The 25436-nt window shown below is 38.7% G+C and overlaps 1 long non-coding RNA gene across 10 annotated transcripts in view; it reads right to left on the bottom strand.

Moving 5' to 3' along the window:
- The window catches only part of LOC119860932, a 162874-nt gene that overhangs the window by 47744 nt on the left and 89694 nt on the right, over positions 1-25436 (bottom strand). For 8 of the 10 annotated variants that reach the window (XR_005294694.2, XR_006274003.1, XR_005294692.2 and 5 more), the window contains exon 4: positions 3652-3716. This is a non-coding gene — a long non-coding RNA (uncharacterized LOC119860932). Of the gene's footprint in view, positions 1-3651; positions 3717-21448; positions 21575-25436 lie in introns of all 10 variants that reach the window. The other 2 variants (XR_006274004.1, XR_006274000.1) reach the window with 1 other exon arrangement.

The raw sequence follows: 25436 nt of genomic DNA, 5'->3' as shown, positions 1-25436 counted from the left end.
CTCCTGACTAAAAGAACTTTTGTTTCTATTGATTTTTTTATTAGTGTTTTTAGCATTAATAAAAATTATAGTATTTACAGCAGGTGGTACCAGTTATGTCAGACTAAATGTAGTGTGCTGAATGAAACAAGTCTAGTATTAGAAATATTACTATTAATTATTGCCAGTGGGGATAGGTAACACTCTGATGTTCAAAAACAACCATCTGTCTGCACCACACTCCATGTATATACACTTTCCCTGAAACATGGTCCATGGAAAGGACATCCCAGACTTTCAGGGAGTACTTATCTATTCATAAAGATTATTGGAAGAGCATATTTACTGAAGAATAAAAGCAAACTATTAATTCGGTATCTCTCAGCCATTTGCAAGAGACATGCTTGAAAGACGGCAACAGAGGGGCAGATTCTACCTTTGGATATTCATAAGCAGGACACATTCACTTAAATGGCCATGCAATGAAAAGATTTTTTGCATAGTATTTTCATATCATTCAAGAAAACCCTCTAAAGAGATCAACGATTTCTATCTTAAATTCTGATAAAAATGTATAAATTGATGTCATCAATTTATTTAAAATTGAAGTTCCAAGATTAGGAAAGAGGTTAAATCAAATTAAATTACTCTTATTCCACATTTTTTTCTGAGAATTCCTTCCAAAAACGTATAGAGGTGATACATGTTGTAAAAGATCCATGTCAGAGTTTTTCTGACATTTACAGATGATGTCAGTCAATGTTGGTATTGAAAGACTGATTTTATTTTGTTGTTTGTACCTATGATTGAATTGACTCATTTTGTGAGATTATAGAAAATGTATTATATGATCATATGTGCCTGATGTCCCCTAGAGACCCTATGGAAATGAGATGATGCATTTCATAAGGTTGTCTTGTCAAGATAGATTGTACTAGCTAAATAAATAAACTGCAGTATGTGGTTTCACTGTGCACTGTTGACTTCTGCTTACATGATTTAAAGGGTGTTACTATGAATATCCTAGGTTGCTAATGTAAATGATGGAGAAATCATAGGTCAATCACATAATAATAAATATTAGCATAGGTTTCTCAAGGCCAGAAATGGGTGAAATTGTAATTATAATTTTACTCTTGAATTATGGGATGTTGAAAACACTCAGGACCCTGCCTTCTTGGAACTGCTCCATTAAAGCCAGGCAGTCTCAAGTTCTTATTTTTTTATTGTTCTAGAAGTCACATTACCATGTTATAACAGGTATTTTCGTATCTTTGTACACTTGAGCATTATGTTGTATTCATTTATGTAGTATATTGACTTGTAGAGGACTGATACATAGCAACTGCCATAATGGATCAGACCAGAGGTCCATCTATTCAGCATCCCAGCTCCCACAGTAGCCAAAAGTGCAAAGGGAGATGCACTTTATAGTTCCTCATAATTCTCTGTTGCTAGAACAAAGAGTATTTAACATAATAATCAATTGTAAGCTGCTTCCACCTCACCCAGCAAAATAAAATGCTCTCAAAATGCACTCTTGTGATCTTTGATACATTACATTTGATGGAAGGCTGGTCAAAACAAGATGGGGTAAACTGATACACTAGCCATCACTTATGGCACTATTTATTCCACTGCTGAATTGTCCTGGACATGCAGGAAGAAAAATGACACAAGGGATGTGGTTTAACTGGCCACAATCTTATTAATTTAACTCTATTATGAACTATCCGGCAATAACTTGTATGATACGGGTCACTCTTTTTTCTTTCAATAATACACTCTGCCTGATGGATGGCTGTCATCAGCCCGCTACCTCTCCCACACCTGTGGCCAGAATATTAGGACCCCACCACTCAGAGTATGATGATTAAAGGGTTGGAGACACTAAAAGCCCCCAACCTCTTTCCCCAGCTTCCCCTAAATTCACTTCCTAGTCTGATTTATCAGGGAACAGATCACTATTGAACAATTCCCTGCACTATATTGCACCTGTACTGTACCTGCACTGCCAAGGTGAGACAACTTGGATGTAACTTCCTGTTGGACCCCCATGTCTCTGTGTTGTGGGGCAGGCAAAAAAAAACCCACCTTACAGGGAGGGAAAAATTCCTTCCCAGTCCCCAAAAGGTAATTAGCACTATGCCTGAAACAGATCCAACTACACTAATTGCATGGGTGGGAGCTGCTGGTCCAGAGTGTAATGGCACATAGAACTCAGAATAAGGTCTATATGCCTTCCCCATTGGTGCGCAGAAGCCAATGGGCTTCATGAGAATTTCTGCCAACTACCCTCCCCCAAACTATGAAAAGCGGGCTCTCAAGAGGGAAGTGAAATAAACTTCACTTAAAGGAGCTCCAGCCCTTCCCCCCAGAAGATCCACACAATGATCCCCACCTCTGAAGCTGTGGGGGTGCATTTGCTCCAGAGACTTTCATGGGAGTTGTACCTGTTTATTTCAGGTCTCAATTTTATCCAGCAGTTGGGAAGTCAAATGTTATCACATGAACAATGTTTTTCATAGTATTAGGGCAATTGGTGCATTACCAAAACAATTACCAATTGGTGTATTACCTGCTAGGCAATGAACAATGCAGACTTGGAAATGATGGTGAAATCATAGTCTCTGGTTACGATAATGCTTACAGAAAAACCATCCTCCTCAGAAATGGTAAATCCAAGGGTATTGTAACAACCCTGGAATTGCCTATTCAAAAACATTAACATCTTCATGGGAATTGATGCCTTTTGGAGACACACTTTGCTGAAAACACTGTTTTATAAAAGACTTTCCACTATAATCTTATCTGAACATTTTCTCTGTTTTACTAATATGTAATGCCTGTATCTACTCACTGATGGGTAGTTTATAGATGAACAGGCACATTTTCTCTGTTGCCTGATTCTGTAGCTCTACACAAAGGAACCCAAATTGTCAGTGAGCATTTTAACACAGTGGGGAAAAAAGACAAGCAAACAAAAAAGTAGGTCATAATTGTGTAAGGTAACAGCAAATGCAATGACTATGCAAAACTAGAAATAAAAGTGCAGGAAGGAAATAGCATTTATTTCATTAAGAACCAGACCCTGCAAACCATCCAAGCATTGAACTCAGTGGGAGTGTGGCATGTATATTTGTGAATATTCTATGAAATATACTTGTACATTATAGTCATATAAACAGTGGTGAGCTGGAGCCGGTTCACATCGGTTTGCACAAACAGGTTGTTAAATTTAGAAGCTGGTTTAGAACCAGTTGTTAAAAGAGTGGGCAAACACCAGCCCGCAGGCCACATGCGGCCCACGGGACCATCCTGTCCGTCCCGCCTGAGCTCTCGGCTGGGGAGGCTCCCCTGTGAAATTTTTACTCACCCGGCGACACTCCGAGCCTTCGGCAGCAGTTCGGCAGCAGGTCCTTCACTCGCTCCGAGCCTTCGGAATACCCTTTTGTATGCTGCTGAAGACCTGGAGTGACTGAAGGATGTGCTGCTGAAGTGCTACCGAAGGCTCGGAGCGACTGAAGGAACCGGTTCTTCAGCTTCTGGCAGCTTATCACTGGAATTACTTAATCAGATAGCATGATGTCTTTTTTTCAGCCATGTTCCAAAATGGTTTAATTAAAGGATACTCAAAAAGAACAGATAAGAGTGTCCTTTTGATACACTTACATGACCAGCAGGTATCAGAATCTTGTAAGTCAGGTCTATTCATTCTCACTGGGATCCAAGTTGTTCTGTATAAAAGGAGAAAGATTACTACGTTATAACAGTGGATTTAAAAACTCCATACAACCTTCCACACTCTTCCAAAACACTGCCCTCCAATACTTTCAATATGTCTTTTTTCTAACGTCATTCAAGATCAACAGTTTTTTTTATGACTTGGTCTATTAAAGACTTGCATAGGGCTGAGGTAAGCTTTTCCTCAAAAGCTTTGCAAATTTCATCCAGGTCTGGTGGCCCATACTGTGGACCTGAGTACATTCGTTATATGGAAGAAGAATCTCTGAGGGAATATCCCAGATAGTGTGCCTGTCCTTGTTGTCAAAGCTTCCCTGATAACTATGTCAATTTTTTCTACAATTTAAGCCATGTGTGGATTGACTACATAATCCTTGCACTGAAGCCTTGGGAAACACTGCTGGTGATGCTCCTGGCAACCTGTTAATCTAAATAAGCATACAAAAGGGTACTAAATTAATGTATAACACAGGTATGTAAATAGAAAACTATGCAATTGTAATTTGCTCATTTAGGGCCTGATCTAAGGGCTACTGAAAATAATTGAAGTCTTTCCATTGATTTTAATGGGCCTTACATCAATCCCATATTCCTCTCTCTAATCCATGTTTGTTTCCATGCAGTGTAGTACTGACATAGATCATGAGTTGTGTGAATTATAGTATGTACAGGGTCCACAACTTATTATACACATGCCAAACACTATGAAATCAATGCAATTTAGCAACATAAGTAAAAATTAAAAAAATATTAGGTCCTAAATAATTACCTGCTTTAAAATCGGTCAGGTCAAAAAGTGAAGCAGCCTTCCTGTTTATCATATTCTAATACAACATCATTGTATTTTAAATATCATGGAAACCCAAATGGAATTTTTCATAATTTTCTCATCTCTGCTTGCAGTAATTCAACAAAAATGATATGGAAATGCCTTGAAACCTCTTAAAGAAGCAGCATTTGTCCTAATTTGAACAGATGAAGAAATATTTCAACCCAAGCTCAGCAAGGGATAACAGGATTACAGCCACTGCATGGGGAATTTTGCCACTCATAATTCTAAATCCTTCGCAAACACTTTATTGCTATAAGGTAGCTAACACCAGCCTCTACACAACAGGACATCCATAACATTAACCATGAGAGATAGGCTTGCAGAAAGAAACTATAGCAAAGTAATTGTAAATCTCTAATGATGCATAAAACCAAGCTGAATTGGTCCTGAATTCTCAGCATAAAAGAAATGAAGCATCAGAAGAACCAATTCTGGTGTCAGTATAACATACTGTAGTGTGGAAACTGTTTATGGTATTTGCTGCAGTGAAAATATTCCTACTAAAATGCATCATGCAAGCGATAGGAATACATTAAAAAGGCCTGAATGATGCAACTTCTAATGACATTTGTGTGACAACAGGAGCAAAGAATTAGCCAAAAGAAAATCTGATCTGGGCTACACAAGTTGCCATCATATTTCCTGGTCATAGCCTGTAACTGGCAGAATTGGTTAGATTTTTTTTTAATTTGCTACTAAGACAATGAATCCAATGCCTCCAGTTCTTGCCCTATTGTCAAATGAGCTTCCTATGAATATTTGCTCTCCGCTTTTCCATTGTGCAATGAGGTCTTTCGTTCTTCTTTCTCATATCCCGATGATGTCTGCTTTTATTGATTTTATTACTTCAATATAAGTATCAATGAACGGATCAGATGATAGTGTTCTTGTATTGTGACTTGCAATAAATAGTGGACTGTTCTTCTAGTCACTTTCCATTTTTTGTCCTGTGCTACCCCGGGTTGTAAGCATTGGTCATGCTGACTCATGATTCTGTGCTCAGTTTCCTGGTTTATTCTGCTTTGTATGGTTTATTTGGCAGAAGAATTTTGCAGCAGTGCATTCAGGGTGCCGTCCCTTGTGCCCTGTAGCTGCAGTACCCCCTCCACTTTGGCTGGGTTGCCCTGGAGTAACAGAGGTACATTCAGACTCCTTACTACCCTAGACGCTAGCTCAACACCTTCTCAGCTTGGTAAGACCTGCCAGAGCATAAGCTCCGAGGTAATTTGCTGTCAAACCCTGTTCATCCCCACACCAACACTGAGGTAGGGAGGTAGGATTTTGTGTAAAATATTGCTCCATGATCATATACCCAATGAAGAGATCAGAAGGTGTACAGAGGTGACTGATGTAGTGCAGGCCATGTATGACGCAAAATGAAGATGCGTGGGTCATGTAGTCCATAGGCAAGACAATAGGTGGGCAACCCGCATCAGTGACTGGATCCCAAGAGACCATAAGTGACCACTGGGTAGACCAACAATGTGCTGGGCCGATCCCATGACAAAACTCTTTGGCCAGAAATGGAAAGGACGTGCTGGAAACAAAACGGAATGGTATGGCGTCGACTTGCGTTTGTGGAGGGACGGACAAGGACAAGCCGGACAAAGGTGACTAAGATACTTTCATTGTGCTGTCAGATGTCTCAGTAGAAGTTTTCATATTACTTTGGCTAGATCATGGCATTTATTCCACAGCCCTGCATAGGGAGCAGCATGGAGCTATGCCACCCCAAGAGGGCACTAGGAGAGATTGTACTGCAAGCAAGTGCATTCTCTCCTGAGGCTGCTTAGTGCACCAACTGCATCATCCATCAAACTGGCACAACTCCCCACAGTGCACTGGCCCTCTCTGCAGGCTAGTATAGAGGCCCAGAGTCCTGCCGTCACACAGTTGCTTTGGCACAATTTGCCTGGCAGTGTGAAGAAATAGGAACAATGTGTGCATGTGCTCCCCACAAAAAAGAGAAACTGCTATTGTGGGAAGCCCTGGCATAACTGCATAAACATGGGTCTAGGCTCTCATTGCTGGGCTCTTCCCACCCATATATCCCCATGATGCCCGTACAAGAGCCATCATTATCTACACCATAAAATATAATGTGAATGTTATTTATTTTGACTGTTACAGTGCCTGCTCCAAGTTCTAAGCACTTCACATTGTACAAACACCTAGTAAAACATTTTAAAACTGCATTTTAAAATACCATATTATGAATTACTGGCCTCACGAAACCATCACAACCAACTTGACTCAACCCAGCAACCACACCACAAACCCACTGGGGCCTTCCTCCATCAATCCATCACTATTCTGAAAGTCTGTATGGAAAGATGAGCTTTGCAGAAAGCTTTAATGCTGGTGAAGGATGCCAGACTGATTATCCTGAAACTGGAAGTCCTCTACTCATCTACAGATCCGGAACAGCAAATGCAGTAGCAATGCAAGTTTCCCTACACTGCCTCACCTATATGTTTCAGCATGGCCATGGATAGAACAGCTTTTGAGATGAAAGGGGTGTTTTGATTCTTTGCATCTCAAACCCAAGCCTTTCTACAGACACTGCCAAGTGGTACCAAATGGGATAATGGTTTTGGCACCTGTCCACTGAGAGCTAGAATGGACACCACCAAAACTCTTGTTCTTTTTTTTTAAAAAATAATTTCACAAATCTCAGAGCCAGACATCTGAAAAGTAGGATATATCAATACAGTGTCAAAATCTATAAATGCACAGACTTGAAATCTGTATGTGCAAATAAAAAAATGGGGTTTTAGCAATTAAATAATCATCTTGATGGAATGCATAAGAGAACCACATTTATCCATAATATGGTGGTGGCATTGTACACCAGTTTCAGTATATGATCTCTTGATGTCTTATTGGAAGGACACCTAGCTGCAGCAAGGAAAGCAGCTAATATTTATCATTTTTATTCTTTAAAATATTAATAATTTCTCCCATTAAAAATAAATGAGCAAAGTGACTCATTGAGACTTTGTATAAGTCACAGAATATGGTGTATGGTGTCTGTGTACAAATGTTATACCATATTTATAACCCCTGCAAAATTCCGCTTAATAGAAATAAAATATAAAGAGTTTAGCATGAGATCTTTAAAATGCTTGGCATTTGCCTAACGCTGCTCCCGTTGAAATCAATGATAGTTGCACCATTGATTTCAGAGGACAGAGAGGTAAGATAATGCTAAAAAGTGAGGAAATTCAGTTTCCCAAAGATATTACTTGTCCTCCAGCCCTTGCACAAATACCTACTAGAGGCGGAGAAATTGATTAAAGAGAAAAAAAGATGTAGAGACAGAGGAGTGAACCAGTTCAGATTAAGGACCAAAGTCAGAACACTTTACATACATTGGTGCACTGTTAATCACACTGACTTCAGTGTGACTGAGGGGTTCAAAATCTTGCCCTGTACAACACATACCTTCAACTCCAATTTCAAACCGCCTCCTCATTTTTAGATGCAAACTAAAATCAAATAAACCTTCTTATAAATTTCTGAAATGTCTGGAAACATATTTTCCCCACTTGCACCCAGGCTTGGAATGGAATCAGAGCTGGTAAAATGCCACAAGAAAAGCTGTCCACATAGTACTTCCACCTGGAACCCAAAAAGTACTTAATTTTCAACCTTCCTACTCAGGAAATAGAGGTTCAAATAGTTTAGCTAAGCATCTGAAGTTTGGGATGATTGTCCAAGCCAAACACAAATGCTAGACCTTTTATCTCTCCTTACCTGAAACCTTTGCTCACCTCTTAAACCAAACCGTTGTGACCTCCAAACAAGCACAAAAGAACCTCATGCTTCTAGAGGCATGAGGGCTTTTGTGCTTGTTTGGAGGTCACAACGGTCATCCCTGCTTTGAAGAACTAGCTCTGAGAAGTTACTTTAGGAGGAGGGTTTAGTGTATAATACTTACCATACATCCATCCAACTCAACCCACGTATGTGGTGACATAACATGGGCCTGCTTGCCACAAGAATGGAGCATTAGAAGAGGGCCATATTTATGCATTCTACATTCCACAGCAAACTGACACTTTTAAAAGACATTAGAAAGTTGCTGTCTTAACAATCTCTATGGCCTTGGAGGTTTCTATGGGTATTAGTTTTGGAAAAGAGTCCAGTCTACTTGACCTGCTATTCCTAGGATCTCATAAAGCCAATGAGACTCCATTTAATACCTCTATAATTCAGAGATACCTCACATTTTTCCAATCAATTCAGGCCATCTCTAATTAAATTGAAACAAGAAACTAAAGTGAGATGAATGGCTTATCGCTGCTTCAATGCCTCTCTACATTGATTAATAGATAAAGAATTCATACTTCCACCAAATTAGTTGACAAACTCAACTGTAATTTATTCCTTGTACAGGATGATCTGCAAGCACAATATGCTGCCGCTGAGGCTCAGCTTCCGCTCCCTCTAAGTATATTTTGTGCTGCTTGGCTGCCCCCACTGGGTACTCCCAACCCAGCAAATGCTGCCTTAGCATGTGAAATTCCTCCACAAAGCTTTTCTTTCAAAATACAGCAACAAAAGGTTTTTTTTGCATATCATACCACTATTTGTCAATCCGGTTCATATCCAAAGGGGTTGTACTGGACCCATGGCTACTCCTGGGTGCTCAGAGTGTGGTTGTATTGAAGAGTGCATTTCTCCATCCGCACTTAGTAAGGTGTGTGGCATAAATCTCTGGTTTCAGATGTGAATTACGCTACACGTACCCATGCCTTTCTTGCCTCGGTGTCAGACTACTAAAATACGTTCTACTGGAGACTGTTCAGAAAGTGAAGCTAACCCAGAATGTGGTGGCCTGCTTGTTCAGTAGAGCATTACATGGGAAGCAGCTTCTTCCACACTGGTCACCTATAGGTTTCTAGGTAAATTCAAGGTGTTAGTACTGACCTTTAATACCATAACTAGTGTGGGTCTGGGTTACCTAAGAGACTGCCGCTCTCCTCGTGCCATACAACTGCGCTTGTGGTTGGCAAAAGGCACTTGAGCTGGAGTTCCCAAATGTGATCCTTTAACTAGGAGAATGGGACTGGGTACAAATTGGGTGAGATAACAAAGTAAAAGTATTGGCACTGAAACTGCAGCTGGACATGGATATAAGTTGCTTAATCCGATTAATTGATTATTGTGCACTTTGAACTTTATAAGGGGCATCCAGAGTTTAGGATAGATATTTCTGCTACCTGTGTATTAGAAATGGAAAACGATCATTGAAAACATAACTTAATTGTGCTTCTTAGCTAGAAATTGAGATACATGCATTTCTCTCTTCACTCTCCTCCCTGCCATTTAATATATCCAGTGTTACATAAGAAATTGCTTTGAATCCCCAGGCAGAGACATGATGCCAAGAACACATTGTCAGTAAAACAAAACAAAACCATTTCATGTCCCTGCTGAGTTCACATACACATGGTTAAGAAGGCAGATTTTCGAATTACCCACCCTGATCTGGTCATTGTGTGTTTAGTCACTGCGGTCATAACAGGTGTCCAAGCATCCTTTACCCTTTGTGTCACTCTTTTGTTTTGTTTTGTTTTGTTTTGTTTTGTTTTGTTTTGTTTTGTTTTGTTTTCCCAGAACTTGTCAAAGGCCTCTGCTGCCTTGCTGTGGTGGCTTTGCTGTTCACTCCAACATGGCCCAGTTGTAGGCCCAGTATTTGTTGCTTTAAACAATTCCTTCTGTGCATCCCCCAGGGCTCATGCATTTTGGAGTAACTGTCCTTGACCTTAAAAGTCACCAATTTTTCTTTAAAATCTGACATTCTCCAGCTCATCACACTTTACATGTTCTACCAATCAGCAGGAAAACACCAGTCTTTTGTTAATCTCTCTTTGCCTGTCTCTTTCTCCATCTTTCTTGCAATCTCCATTTGTCATTTCTTCTAAGTACTGTATGGTATTTTGAAACAGTTTGATTCTGATTCTTTTATCAGGGCCAATCTTACTCCAACATCGATCAATGGCATAATGATTCATTGACTTCAAAAGGGCAGGACCATGTCATCATTTTTGTCCCAAGGCAAACTAAGATTGGACTCTGCTACTTTCAAACAATTTCCACACAGTCTTTTGATCTTTTTGTTCTTATTTCTTTGCTGGCATGCTAAAATCATATTTGAGAATGATCCATAAGCTTTATGTAATTGGGTCCCTATCCTGCTCTCATTCAACACAATTCAATTTTTTCCACTGTACCATCTACATTGCTGGGTCTGCTTTCCATTTATTGGTGTCTAACATTTATTGATGACCTCTAGAGTTCAAAATACTGGTTTTTTAAGTTTTTTTGTTTTTTAAGTTCTTAAATTATTGGTAACATTTTTTACAGTATTGGAGTATATCTGATGCCCTATCTCATAAAACAACATCTTTTTTGGATTAAATCATTATTTCTCTGGTTGGAAAAAGTACCCGCTAATAGCAGTGTTGATTTTTCCCTAGGGTCTTCAAGGAATTTGCTATAGCTTCAGGCCAAAATTTCCATAACGGGAATCTAAATTTAGGATCTTAAATCCATATTTAGGCCAAATTATGTGCCATATTTAGGCACCTGCTTTTCAAAAGTGCTGAGCACTGATTAGGTCACATTGATTTACAAAGGCTGACAAGAGGAAAATTAAAGTCAAAGCCAAATATGTAACCAAAATTAATCACTGGACACCCTCACAAAAAAGAGAAGAATTCCCAGGTTTAGAATGGCAATGATGAATGCATCCGATGAAGTGAGCTGTAGCTCAACAAAGCTTATGCTCAAATAAATGTGTTAGTCTCTAAAGTTCCACAAGTACTCCTTTTCTTTTAATGATATTCCTGTTATTTTGAATTGGAGTTTAAAGCATGGACCCTCTATATCAGGGGTTTAAAGGTACTAGTGTGGACCTCATATTTTCCATAGCATGGGCCTCAAGGACCACTTCTCAACCAATACTTGATAGCACAACGCCCCTTTGCCAATTACAACAATTGCTTACGTGCAAAACCAATATGAAGATATTAATTAATCTATTTGAGCTGCTTTTCATGTAATTCTACAGTTGGAAGCAAGGAGAAGGCGCCAGAATCATGTGACCTTCCAGATCCCCATGGGTCGCTAGTAATTTGGAGAATCTCTGATCTATAGTATCACACTTCACAACTCTCATATAATTATTGTCTGCCCTGTTATGCTAAAATGACTATAGCCCTTGCTGCCCTGGAAGCAGAGCCAGGGATTCCTTTCCACTCTTTACTTATTCTTCTTTTCTGCATTGCACTTTTTCTTCAGAGGTTTGCTGACTTGTTCTTCAGTGGTTTTTCTTGTTCTCTCTCATACGATGAGTAAAGTGTACAACAGCAATAGTATAACTTCATCATAAAGTCATATGACTGCCTGTAAGTCTTTCGAGATTTCAGCCCTAACCTGGAAACTTCACATGAGCGGGAGAACTGCAGCATCCATGTGCAGACTCTGACTCCAGTTTGATCATTAGCAGGGTGAGGGCCTTAATAGCATACCTACTTTCACAGATGGTAAAATTCAGCTTTCCTGCAGTTGTATACTGGGCTCATGGAATGGAGAGACTTGCAACAAATATCAGGAAATAGTATTTAAAGACAGATGAACAGTGTTTCTTACAAAACATGGAAGCTGGAAATGAGGCATACTCTAGTCTAAAATCTGTAGTGCCAGACAGACTAATAATTACAATTATTTTAGAAATGTCTCCTCAGATTTTGGACCACTTGTGTTTTAATTGCTTTAATGTATTAGAAAAATACTTCTCCAGAAAGACTTTTGATAAAATGGGGAAAGCCATGAAGTGCCAGATATATTTCTTTCTCAAATTGCTTGCCTTCTGAACAGCAGTTTGATTGACAGCATAACATTGCTCCAGCGTGAGAGAAAGCAAGAGTGTTGAACTGGTTCTCTGCCTTATGCTTCAGTTCTATAAATGTAAAGACCTGATGTTTCACATAATTAACCTCTTTCTATTCAAGGATCTGGAAAATATGGTTGTGTTGGAGTCCTGCAACTTAAAGTTCAAGACCTTCATGGATGAAACAATATTTTAGAGCATCAGAACTATATAAAATCCTTATCAAAAACTGTCAGAGTTGTAATTACCAGTAGGTTTCAGTCAATAATTGTTAGAATTACTGATGGGTAAGCAGCAACACTTCATCTGCAATTCTTTCACGAGGATGAGAAAAGCAGCTGGAAAGAAACCATAACAAGAATCTTGTGGAGCTCAGAGAAATATGATGTATAAAGAGATTATTATTTCCTGTGGATATTGATGATAAATGAACTGGATTTTGTGTGAATAAGAAATATTGTTACCTTCTAAACCATCTGAACTCCCTGCATGTCAAGGTAAAAATCTTTCCTGTCACGTGTAAGGACTCAGCACAAGATAAATACTAAATATCTGGGTCACAAGTAATCAAAAGTAGAAAATTCTTCTTAAGTTCTTTTCATTTAATTAATCCTTCCTGCAATTTTATCAATGCAATGGAACATTGGTTAGTGCAGAGGGTGTTTTATGCAATAAATTCATCCATATCAAAGGAGCTGTAAGAAGTATTAAGTAGCAAGATAAATAAACAAAAGGCAAGGTATGTTGGTCATCTGGTTGAAAGACTGCCCCAGGGGATACCCATATCTGTAAATCAGTTACTGTAGTTGGTCTAATCATAGTATGTTATAAACGGGTAGCTTTCTTTCTTAATCTTTACCTGTACTCATAGCTTACATAAAACATGAAACATTCAACTGTAAAACAGCTAAAATAATAAGGGCCATAGGGGCACCATTAGAAAGATGTCCCACATGAAGCTGATATTTTAGCTAATTTATACAATAAAACTTGCGTAAGACATGACTCTTTCATTTAACTATTAGAAAATTGGTATTTAGTGGCACAGATATGTCAGTGTGATAAGACACATGGCCAGTAATTCTAAGATGAGGGGAAAGCAGCGTGAATGGACAGATCATGCTTACTATTAAATACAGAAGAGATTGATGTTTGGAAAGGCAGGATGTACCCATGAAATGACCTTTAAAAGCTTTTGTTGACATGGGATGCAGCTAGAGATGTTACCTGGCTTTTCACAATGCCACAAACATTCATTGCTAATGAAAAAGAGACCAAGAAAACCAAGAAAAACATTCAAATAGCCCATGAAGGTGAAATATGGGGCCAGTTTCTGCATTGATGTACTTTCCACAGAGCTCCTTTTAACTTAAGGGGGATTGCACAGGGTGCATATCATTGGAGATCTTGACCCTCAAGTCCAATCAGCAAAATGCCAGGTGGCAGCAGGCCCCCAATTGCACAGGGACCAGCCACAAAAACATACTCCAAGCTCTCATGGAGACTGCACACCACTTAATCAACCAATTGCAACTTCCAATAATGACTTCACATTCTCACATTCATTCTAGCATGAAAAACTTTCACACAAAAAGCTTTTTGAGTATCTTTGTACAACAAAACATTCAAAGAAGTCATACTATCTCCGAGCAGAGGAAGAGGCTGAATTCAAAAGGTAAATTATTCTTTGATAATTATTCACTCAGCTCTAGTCTGAACTGTGCTATTTATCCATTTTAGACTGTAACCCACTAAGGGAAGGACCACCATCTTCCACTATGGGCATGTACAGTAGAGTTCCAAGCACACTGATTGTGCGCATCAAATAATAATATAATATGTTTAAAACTGTTGGCCTTACACAGAAAACTCTGAGTTTACATTATTGATTGTCTTAGACAGAATAACTTGCACTTATGTATGAATACAAATCAATTTGGTAATTTCAGAGCCATCGGGCTATGTATGATTTTACATATTTATCTGCTTAATTAGACACTCAAGTTCAAAATATTGCAATCAGGATCTGTTACACTCCCTGGAGAACACTGGGCTCCTAGAGATATGGATTACAATAAACCAATATGTAGTATTTTCATTTTATCAATATAATCTAGTTCAAATATTGTTTGTGTTATTTAAATGGGAGACTGACACCTTTGGGAGCAGATCGTTAGCTGGTGTAGATCAGCATAGCTCTGTCAATGCCAATGGCACTATGACAGTGTACGCCAGGTAAAGATCTGTCCCATTAACTTCTGATGAGCAATCTGAAATTTCAAAAGGTAGAAATCATCTCTCAGCTTGAATATAATGAGAAATATAGATTTAGTTGACATATTTAGATGAACAGGCACGTGTGTGTGTGTGTGTTTGTATCTATATATGACTTTCTTTAAAAAATTAGACTTCTGGAATATCCCGAATGGGTGAGGTTTTGTTCTTTATACCACCATGATTAAATAAATACAATGGAACAGAAAATGCCTATCGCTAATGTGAGATAGATTACAGTATTTTGTGACATGAGACATGCATGTCAGTGAAATGGAAGGTACATTTTGGATATGGCTTATCACCTAGCCTGTACATTTCAGTAGCAAAGTGGTGTCACATCCTACGACCAACAAGCAAATGTATATATGCCCTTCAATTCACTAACCTACATGACACATAATATTGTAATTCTGACTGTATAATGCTGTAGAAGTAAAAGTCAGATACATTGAGACTGATTCTACTTTTAGTCACACTTGTAAAAATCAGGAGTAACTCTGATTGAGTCAATAAAGTTACATCAGTGTAGACTTGGAGTTACTGAGATCTGAACTGTCCCTCTGTATTTAAAGGTGTTGAATAAGAGTCATCTAATAATTTTTTCAAATATTTTCAAATATTTTGAGTACATTGTTTGACAATACATTTTTTATTATTCACCCAGCTATATAGTTAAGTGGGATATATTTAGAAACTCATTTGTACTATGAATATGGCAATATTTTCTCAAGTAAATTATTAAGTTATTTTCCCTATTATTCACCCAGTTCTAGCTGTTTCTTTTTTTTTTTTTTAATTTTGTACTTTCAGTTCCTTGGAAAATATACAATGAGTCAATAGAAAACTGAGACAGAGAAACTGGTCTCAGAATGGCCAAGTCTCAGCTGTACGGTGGCCTTTTGCACAAATCCTATAGCACAAAGCAACTACAATCTCATCCAGCGGAGGTTCCTGCCCTTCATAGTGGAATTATTGATTGGTGCAGGAACAGAATAGTGGCTTTATATATATAAGGTATATATATATATATATAAGGTAAGGGCCCCCCAAGCCAAGGGCTCATTAGGCTGATGTGACAAAGGCACATCAGTTTTCATGGCCATCGGCACATATAGGAGTGATCTGCCCAGCACCATGTTTGACTGCACTGGAAGTGGTATTCCAGTAGGCAAGCGACTGAGACCTGGGCTGGCAACCTTCAGGATTGTAATCCCTTCCCCAGTGCAGGGAGCATGATTAGAGCTCCTCAGTTGACAGAATGACTCATTACAGATGGCATAAAGTAGACCAGCCCCAAGGATGATGTAATTTATGGCAGCGGATTGCCCAACAGCTGAATGGCCCCAGTAGCAGGGTGGCATAAATGTGGCCCAACTTCACCACTGCACCCCACATCCTCCTGTGCCTACAGCCCAGGATCAGACTGAGTATTTTTTGCTCTATGGATATCAGTTAAGATTCTGAGTCCATTTTTTGTGATACATTTTGAATTTCATGTTTCACTCTGGGATTGATTACATGATGGAATTCACACAGCTGAAATGTTTTCCTCTGGTTTGCTTGGTTGGCTGCACCTAATTCACATGCTCCTGATAATCAGAGGAAGAGGCTTTATTTATATGCATCTTCAGCTTCCTTGTGAGCCTTGGTAAAATATTGTGTTCTAAAGACTTTTTTAAATTGTATATACATCACTAATTATAGATATAAATGCTCCTTGCATTGACTTGCAAATACATTTACTTATTACAACGTTTAAATTGCTTTTTATAATTTGAGAGTTAGCTATTTTATTTTTGTGTCAATCAAAACCTTGAAATGCGTACTTAAAGGTGTATGAATTAGTTTGGAATAGGAGCTATAGATTTTTCCATCAGAAGCATTAATGAGTTAATAATATTAATGAGTGTCATTTATACACACACTTAAAACTTCATTACATTACAATTGCTAACATGGAGAAAATTGTCATCTGATAATATAATTGCATATACTTTTCTAAACTTTGAACATGATTCTTGGTTTTGCAGAATTAATAATTATGCCGTAGTAATACTTACATAACTACATGCTCAAACTTACACCCATAAATGAAAAAATGGGGGAATGCAGGCTTATGTGGTGAGGTCATGTAAAGCGCAGTCCTGACATATATGTAGGTAACAGAATCCAGCTGATCATGACTGAAGAGAAAAGACAGATAGGCTAACCCAAGAAGAAGTGGTGGGATGTCATAAAGGAAGACATGTTAGCATGTAGAGTGATAGAGGATACAACACTGAACACTTTAGACAGAGAGGACCCATAGAGCAGACTCATGTGATGGGATTAATGCAGGAAAGAAAAGTTAGGCTTCCGTAACTAGACAATATTGCAAAATACAGCTCATACACCAATGAGCTACAGCACAGTCTAGTTAATAAAGAATGCACATTGAAACTTCAATCTGTTTTTGTTAAAGTATAAAACCATCTTCAGTGAAAGGGAGGTTTAAGATGTTGTCCTACACATGGTGAAAACAAATGCCCAAAGTAACCTTCTTCAGGCCCTGCAAAAACCTTTGGGCAGCCTTAAATGGTTTAGGATATGGACGTGGGGGGGTGGGGGTGGGGAATCTCAGCATCTAGGAGGTGGAACAACTGACTAATCCCAACATGGCCATAGAAGAGGAGCTGCCACTCTAAAGTGCTACTGCTGTTGCAGCACACACAAATACTCATGTTGTGTGAAATTTGCAGCAAAGAAGCCAGAGCCACAGGGAGTGGTGGGGCTGGAGATTATTCTAATGTTAGTCCTTCTTATGTTCCCCCTAGACTAGCAGTTCCCAAATTATGGGCTACGGATCTCCAGTGTTTCCTGGAGCCCTTCCAGGGAGTCTGGTGGCTGGTCACATGATTGAACAGAGTTTTCCATGTAAGCAATTACTATATTTGCCACAGGGAAGTTATTTGATGGCCAATAGATGAGGAGATGATCTGTGAGACAATTCCTCTATTAACATGGAATCCACACTATGAAAGCTTTGGAGAACCCTTGCCTTAGGCAATTGCCCTAGTCAAAACCCCTGCTCTGGAAGGCATAGTTCAGGTTAATACTGCATCAGCATCATTAGCACCAACAGCAGCGAGATATTTCCTACGCAGAGACAAAAACTGGTCTTCATGGGAGAGCGGCTATTTATATACAATGCCAAAGTTGTCAGATGTGAGGTTTTCATCATACATCAGAGAGGGTTAGCCAGAGTATTAACCTTCATGTGTATGCTCTTGAACCATTGGTAAGCAGCAGTGGGTATCAACATTGTCCCAGTGGAAAGGAGATAGATATATATATCTATATCTATATATAGATATATATAGATATAGATATATATAAACACACAATACACTATAATGGTGGGGTCATTTATATATATACAAAATATATATATATATATATACACCATTATAGTGCATTGTGCCACAAAAAGTTCCCCAATTGCTCATACTACAGAACCACAGCATTGTATCCATTGTCACTGAAAAGGACAGCAACCAAGAGGTGGGATAACGTGCATGACCAGGGAGACTATAGAAAAGACAATAAGTACTATCACAACCTCACTGAGACCCTCTTGTTTAATGTCATGGTAGCTAAAATGCTTGAACTTTACTTATTGCCCTTCTCACACATGAAGGAAGAACGTCTCTGACAGCTGTTGAAATTTGCAATTCCAAGATGGCAGTCACTTGGTCACACATGTTTTGCTTTCCTATTTTTCACTATTTTCAAAAGTACCTCCTGCCATTATTCAACTCACTATGGCCATACAGATTACTGAGAACACCACTTACTATGTGTCTGAGTGGCCATTGGATCAGTTTTGGTGGCAGCAGTATCTAGCAATGTGCCAACTTTCTTGTGTATGGCTTCAATAAATCACACACTGCAATTAATCTTTTGAACAACCTAGAGGCCATCAGAGTAGACTAACTGACCATATCCTCTCTCTTCTGGCATTATGGTGGCAGATAACAGTGCCAATGTAATATAGACAGCATCTGATGGTGGATGTCTCTGTGTTACAGGTTTTCACACTGTGTGTATGGCCCTTACCTTCAAAGCATATTGGGAGTCCATGAGGTTTTGGGATGGAATTCTCCACTTCTTCCATGACAAAGCAAAACCTTCCACCTCCCATACCTACCATAATGAGGATTTTTGCTCTCTAAGACAAGTTTTTTTTCCAGAAGAGGGCAATCCCCCCACCCCCTTACAGCTGATTTAGAAATGTTGTTTTTGTCTTCCTCCTTATAGATGGCAAACTCTTCAGTTTCTGCCACCACTAAAGATGTAAATAAATCATCAAGATATGATCTGTTAACATATTCAAATAATGCTTGGCCTCCATTTTTTTTAAAGTGTCAAACATCAATTTTATTTAATAATGAATACAGCCGTCAGCTCGTAACATTTAATTTTCCCTACATTTAGCAAAATTGGTTAACTGATACATTTTTCCCAGACAGTCTTCTTTCTGCCCTAAAATCATGCAAATCAAAGAACCACAGACTTATCTGATGTGCATAATTCCCCACAGCCAGTTCAATCATGAAATTATAAAATATTCATAATATATCTGTTTTTTTTACAAAATGAATTTGCTATCCTAACTTTTTTCTTGTGCTGATCTTGTTAAAATATTCTGACAAAATTGTACAGGCATCCCATATAGTTATTTTCATTTTATTTGCTTTTCTCTCCAAAGACAACTCCCCACCCACCCACCCCCACTACACATAGAAGCAGCCTTATCTGTGACATTGGCTAGGCATATCCAGTACACAAGCTTAATGTCCTTTGCAATTCTTGCCTGAACAGTTGTTAGCAGAAGACAAGACGACTTATTTCTGTTCATTCTCTGTATAATCCACCTTATGAATTTACACCTCACTATCCATATATTCAAGGACCTGAAATACAAAATATTTCCTGTTGTGTTTTAAGCCCACATCCTCCTGGTTACAAGATAAGAGTTTAATAGCTTTGACACTGCACTGTTTTCATATTCATGCATAAGTTATGGATATAGCAACAGATCAGCACTTCTTTGTGATTCTCATTGGCTCTGGTTCGCTGCCTTAAACTGTCTGAGTCAAGGCCATGTTTTAATGCCATAGACATTCTATTCAAATACCAGTATGACCACATTTTAAAAGCCACCCTGTACCACTTCATTGCTGCAGATGTCCTTTACATCTGGCAAGGGCCGTTTCTCTGCATGTCAACAGTAATTCAGTTTAACAGCTGTCTCTTTTGACAAGCTTAGTGTCAGACTCTAAAATGACAGGGTGACAGTTTTCCTTTTCTTTAACAGAACTTAGTACAAATTAACCATTTGAATGCAGGATCACTGGATGCATTTAGAACACAGTTTTTAGAGAAAGCTGGATAGGATTTAGGAATTGTTTATATTACAATCAAGGCTGTAAACGTATAGAGTTTGATAAATCAAAGCACTTTTCATGTAATGGAGATCTGTACCTGATATCTAAACGTTCACAGTCCAGAATACCTTTAATTGAGATGAATCAGATATCTAAGGTAAACACTGGGAATTCACAAACTGGTGTGATAAGTACTTTTGCTGCATTGTATGAATACACAAGAGAATTTCCTGTATATTTAGGCAGCATGTAGTTAAAGTGCTTGTTAATATATTAGTTAATGGTACCATGTGTATCAGCTTTCAAACAGCACACAGTACACACACCATTTTCTACAAATGCTATATATACAAAAAAAACACTCAGCATAATTTGTTGAGGACTAAAGCCATGCCTGAGATAATACTGTACATCTTAATGATTAAAATCTTCTGCATAAAAACCAGAATGTGGACAGTAACAAACTGCCATCGTGATTTATGAACAACTAGTACATGCTACGGAGACTCCACTTTAATCTGGTGCAAGAGTGAGCTTTATGAGGCTGGTTGTATTAGGTTCACATAAAAGTGAATAAAAAAATATAAACATTATGCTCAACATATTTAAACTGCATATTGATGTAAGCTCCAATGGCTAGGTGACTTCCCTTCACCATTCCTATGTTATGCAGAGGTCTGCCACAGTTAGAATGAAGGATATCTCATTGATTGGGAAGATAAGCAGCCCTACCCTTCTCCCAGTGAAATCAATGGCAAAACTCCCAATCACTTCAATAGGAGTAGGATCCGGTCCATATGGTTCATATTATATGATATACAAAGCACTATACAAAATGATTAATACTTTTTCCAGTTCATTCCTGGGTAATCAGATAGATCTAACTGCACAACAAAAAACAGGAAGAGGATGCAGAGAGCTTAGCATTTAGATGCTTAAATTCATTCCACTTTGTTTGCTTATTTATTCATTGATATAAGCATGTGTGTATGGCACCAATTGCCACAGCATCTGGGTACCTCACAATATTTAAAAGACATACACTTAAAGGCTTGTTATTATCTACAAGAGGAATACACATTTATATTAACTGAAGTAGCAGTTTCTTGTTAACCTCTCAGTTTCATAATTTAGCTCTGCTCTTCCTGTTTTCATTTAGCTTTTTAAAAACAAAAAAACTGACAGCTTGTTTGCACATTAAAGTAAATCTTTTAGGTCACTTCATAGCATTTTGAGGACTTGGGACAGACAAGATGAAGCAGCTCTCTTCCCTAAAGACTAATCTCTTACCTGATATGCCCTGCCTCTTCTTTTTCCTGGCCTGGGATTCATACTTCTGTTTCCAGAGGCAATTCTCTCTGACAGCCGCATACACTGTGTTATTAATACACCATCCAACTAACTCAGCTCCAAATGCTACAAAAAATAATTTGAAAGAAATGCCACTCCCATATGGAAATGTACAGGCAGTTTTCTCATTAACAACCCCAACCATTTTGTTTGCATACACATGATATATAAACTATACAACATGGACTTAATAATTTAAAATATTTTTCTTTGCCTCCTTAAAATCCATGCCATGATTCAACCACTAATAAATCTATAGTTTAAGATGAATAGAGTACTATTCAGTTGTAAGGTTTTATGCCTACTATCTCCACTTCTTCTGAAGTGTGAAAAGGGGCTTCATATCTGTCAGTCTTTTCTCAGAAGTGACTTTCACTGCTTACTTTAACTTTCATTAAATAAGCTTTCCACAAGCTGTAAAAACAGAACACACAGGGAAAAAAATTGGCTCTCATTTAAGAGTGCTGTAGAGTCTCTTTTTGAATGAGTAATTAGAAATGTGTAAACTCTTTTATGGATATCTGAGAAGTACATGCAAAAAAATGTGACATTCCATGTGAGTAATTCTGTGTGCTATCAAATTTCATTGTATTTAGCAGACACCAAAACTATACAAGACCCAAAATACACATGCCCTCATAGACATGGGTTATTTGCAAAGATTGACTTAACATACAATACAAGGAAAACATTCTAATATAATTCTAGGCCAATGGATACCCACATTTTTAAAGAGAAATCAGAGTTGTTTTGTCTTTCCTCCCATATTTATACAGATTGCAAAGATGTTGAGAGAACATCATTTGAGTTGGGCCTTTCCAACAGTTTCCTCTTATTTTTATTGTAATTGTCAGTCATCTTTTTCATATCAAGAGTCAATCTTAGATTAAAACTTTCTGATTTTGGAATCAAGAAACAAAAAGAGAGGTAGTGTGGTCTAGTTGTTAGGGTACTGGAAACCTGCTTTCCATTGCTGGCTCTGCCACTGATCTGTGTGACCTTGGGTTAGTTACCGCACATAGCTGTTCCTCTCTTTCTCCTTCCACCCATTGTCTGTCCTGTCTATCTGTAAACTTTTTAGGGCAGAGACTGTCTTTTACTATATATGTATAGTGCATTGTAAAGTGGAGGCCCATTTTTGGCTGGGGCTTGTAGGTGCTACTGTAATATAAAATATAATAGTTCCATCATTTGCAACCAAACTTTCTCTGACAAAGTATCCCCTTCTAAACACCTTGCTCTTTATGATCCTGATCCAGCAAGGCACTTAAGCACATATGTGATTTTAAGTATGTGAGTAGTCCATTTATTTCAATAGGATTATGCACATGTTTAAAATTATGCAAGTGCTTAAGTGCTTTGCTGGATCAGGGTTTATGGAATTGAAAATATCAGACTATAGCAAACCTGCTTTGAACATTTTCACAATATTGTACCCAGTGAATTAGGAGGTATGATATCTAGATTGAAAGGTACTTAGATGCCTTAGTGATGAGTGTGGGATAAATACCTAGACAGAGAGATAGGTCAGAGTGTTTAAAGGCAAAATGGATAATTCTGGTTAGGTTTCTCCATACTCTCCCCAAGTCAACAAGGGGAACTGGAGCATCCAAATCAGATTTTCTGGCTCTTTACAACCGCTTTGTAACTTCTGTAGTCTTAAATCACAGAATCAATTAAATGTAGGGCTGGAAGGGACCTAAAGAGGTCATGTAATTTAGCCTCTTGGAAGCCTATTTCAGTACTTAACAATCCGGATACTTAGAAAGTTCTTGCTAATATATAACTTAAATCTCCCTTGCTTTAGATTACACTGATTACTTCTTGTCCAACTTTCAGTGAACATGGAGAACAATTGAACACCTTCCTCTTTACAACAGCCGACTAAACATGCCCAGCGCTTTTAACATTTTCTCATAGGTCATGTTTTCGAAACCTTTTATCCTTGTTGTTGCTCTCCTCTGGAATCTCTCCTAAAGTGCGGTGCCCACAATTGGTCACAGTACTTCAGCTGGGGCCACAGCAGTGTGGAGTACATTGGGACAGTTGCCTCCTGTGTCTACATACAACACTCCTGTTAATACATCCCGGACTGATATTAAACTTAGTTGCAAATGCATCACATTGTTGACTCATTCAATTTGTGATCTAGTATAGCCACCAGATCCTTTTCAGCAGTCCTACTGCCTAGCCAGTTATTCCCCATTTTGTAGTTGTGTGTTTGATTTTTCTTTCCTAAGTCGAGCATTTTACACTTTTCTTTACTGAATTTCATCTTGTTGATTTAAGACCAAGTCTCTAATTTTTCAAGGTCATTTTGAATTCTAATCCTGTCCTCCAAAGTTCTTGCAACTGCTCCCAGCTTGATGTCATCCACAAGTCTTATAAGCATACTCTCCATTCTATTATCCAAGTCATTAATGAAAATATTGAATAGTACTGGACCCAGGACAAATCCCTGCAGGACCCCACTAGATATGTCCCCCTAGTTTCACAGCACACCATAGATGACTACATTGAGTATGGACTTTTAACCAGTTTTTCACCCACTTAATAGTAATTTAATCTATACCACATTTCCCTTGTTCGCTTACGAAAATGCCATGTGGGACTGTGTCAAAAGCCTTACTAAACTCTAGCTATATCACATCTAACGCTTCCCCTTTCCCACCAGGCTAGCAATCCTGTAAGAGAAGGAAATTAGGTTGGTTTGGCGTGATTTGTTCTTGACAAATCTATACTGACTATTCCTTATAACCCCTTTTATCCTCTAGGTGCTGACAAACCGTTTAATAATTTGTTCCAGTATCTTTCCAGGAGTTGAAGTTAGGCTCACTGGTCTATAATTCCCCAGGTCATCTATGCTTCCTTTTTTTTTTAAAAAGGTACTATGTTTGCCCTTCTCCAGTCCTCTGGGACCTCACCCGTCCTCCATGAGTTCTCAAAGATAATTGCTAAGAGTTCTGAGATTGGTTCAGCTAGTTCCTTAAGTATCCTAAGATGAGTTTTATCAGGCCCTGCCAACTTGAATACATCCAATTTACCTAAACATTCTTTAACCTGTTCTTTCCTTATTTTGGCTTGTGTTCTGTTCCCCCTCCCCATATTTGCACATTACTCACATTGACAGCCATGTTAACTTTCCTTGACTGTGGGCCCTATAATCAACTCCACAGCATGAAAAGGAGTAAATCAGACTGGAAAAGGTGTAGAAGTAACTCAGTAACATTGGTAGGGGTGATGTGTGTTCCTCAGCACAATTTCCCCTTCGAGGGAGTCTGCAGATATTGCTCGCATTACCAGTGTGGTGAGCATGTGCAAGCCTGAGTCATTGTCACAGTGGGAAAGGCCAGGGCCAGACAAGGGGGAATGCTTCCCGCTCCCTCCAAACTGGTAGGATGTTTGCTTGAAAAGCCAGTAGATGTTATGCTGTGTGCACATACTGTGCGCTATAAATAGTAGTGTCTTATATGCTTCTCTGCATGGAAAAATCTACAGGAGGAAAAATAGTCTAAAATCTGTGTACATTTCAAGACAAAAACAACCAGACTCAAACACTCCTCTGTGGAGAAGCTGTGTACAGGGGGTATGGCCTATAACCACATGCAGTCTGAGGAGCCAGGGGAAAATCAGGTTCCAGCACCATGATGCTTAGGTCATTTGTAAAGAGGGCTTGCCCCTCTCCACTGCTGCCCAGCCTCACCATTCTCCTGGAGAAATGCAGCCATTTGGCTTTCTCCCCTACAGCTGCAAACTCGACCCCTCTCTGAGGACGATCAAAGTTACAGAGGAGAGTTATGATGCATTATGCAAGCAGCATTAAACTATCACTGATTTCCCACTCCAAAACCTGTCCCTGTTTAAGGGGAGCCTGCCCTGAAGAGCAGCTGCTCACAGTCTCCATCCTCCCAACTCATCCTACCCCTTC

The sequence above is a fragment of the Dermochelys coriacea genome, chromosome 9, assembly GCF_009764565.3.
Source record: "Dermochelys coriacea isolate rDerCor1 chromosome 9, rDerCor1.pri.v4, whole genome shotgun sequence".
Taxonomy (NCBI): domain Eukaryota; kingdom Metazoa; phylum Chordata; order Testudines; family Dermochelyidae; genus Dermochelys; species Dermochelys coriacea.
The sequence above is the reverse complement of the archived record's forward strand: the minus strand, read 5'-3'. Positions and strand labels throughout refer to the sequence as shown.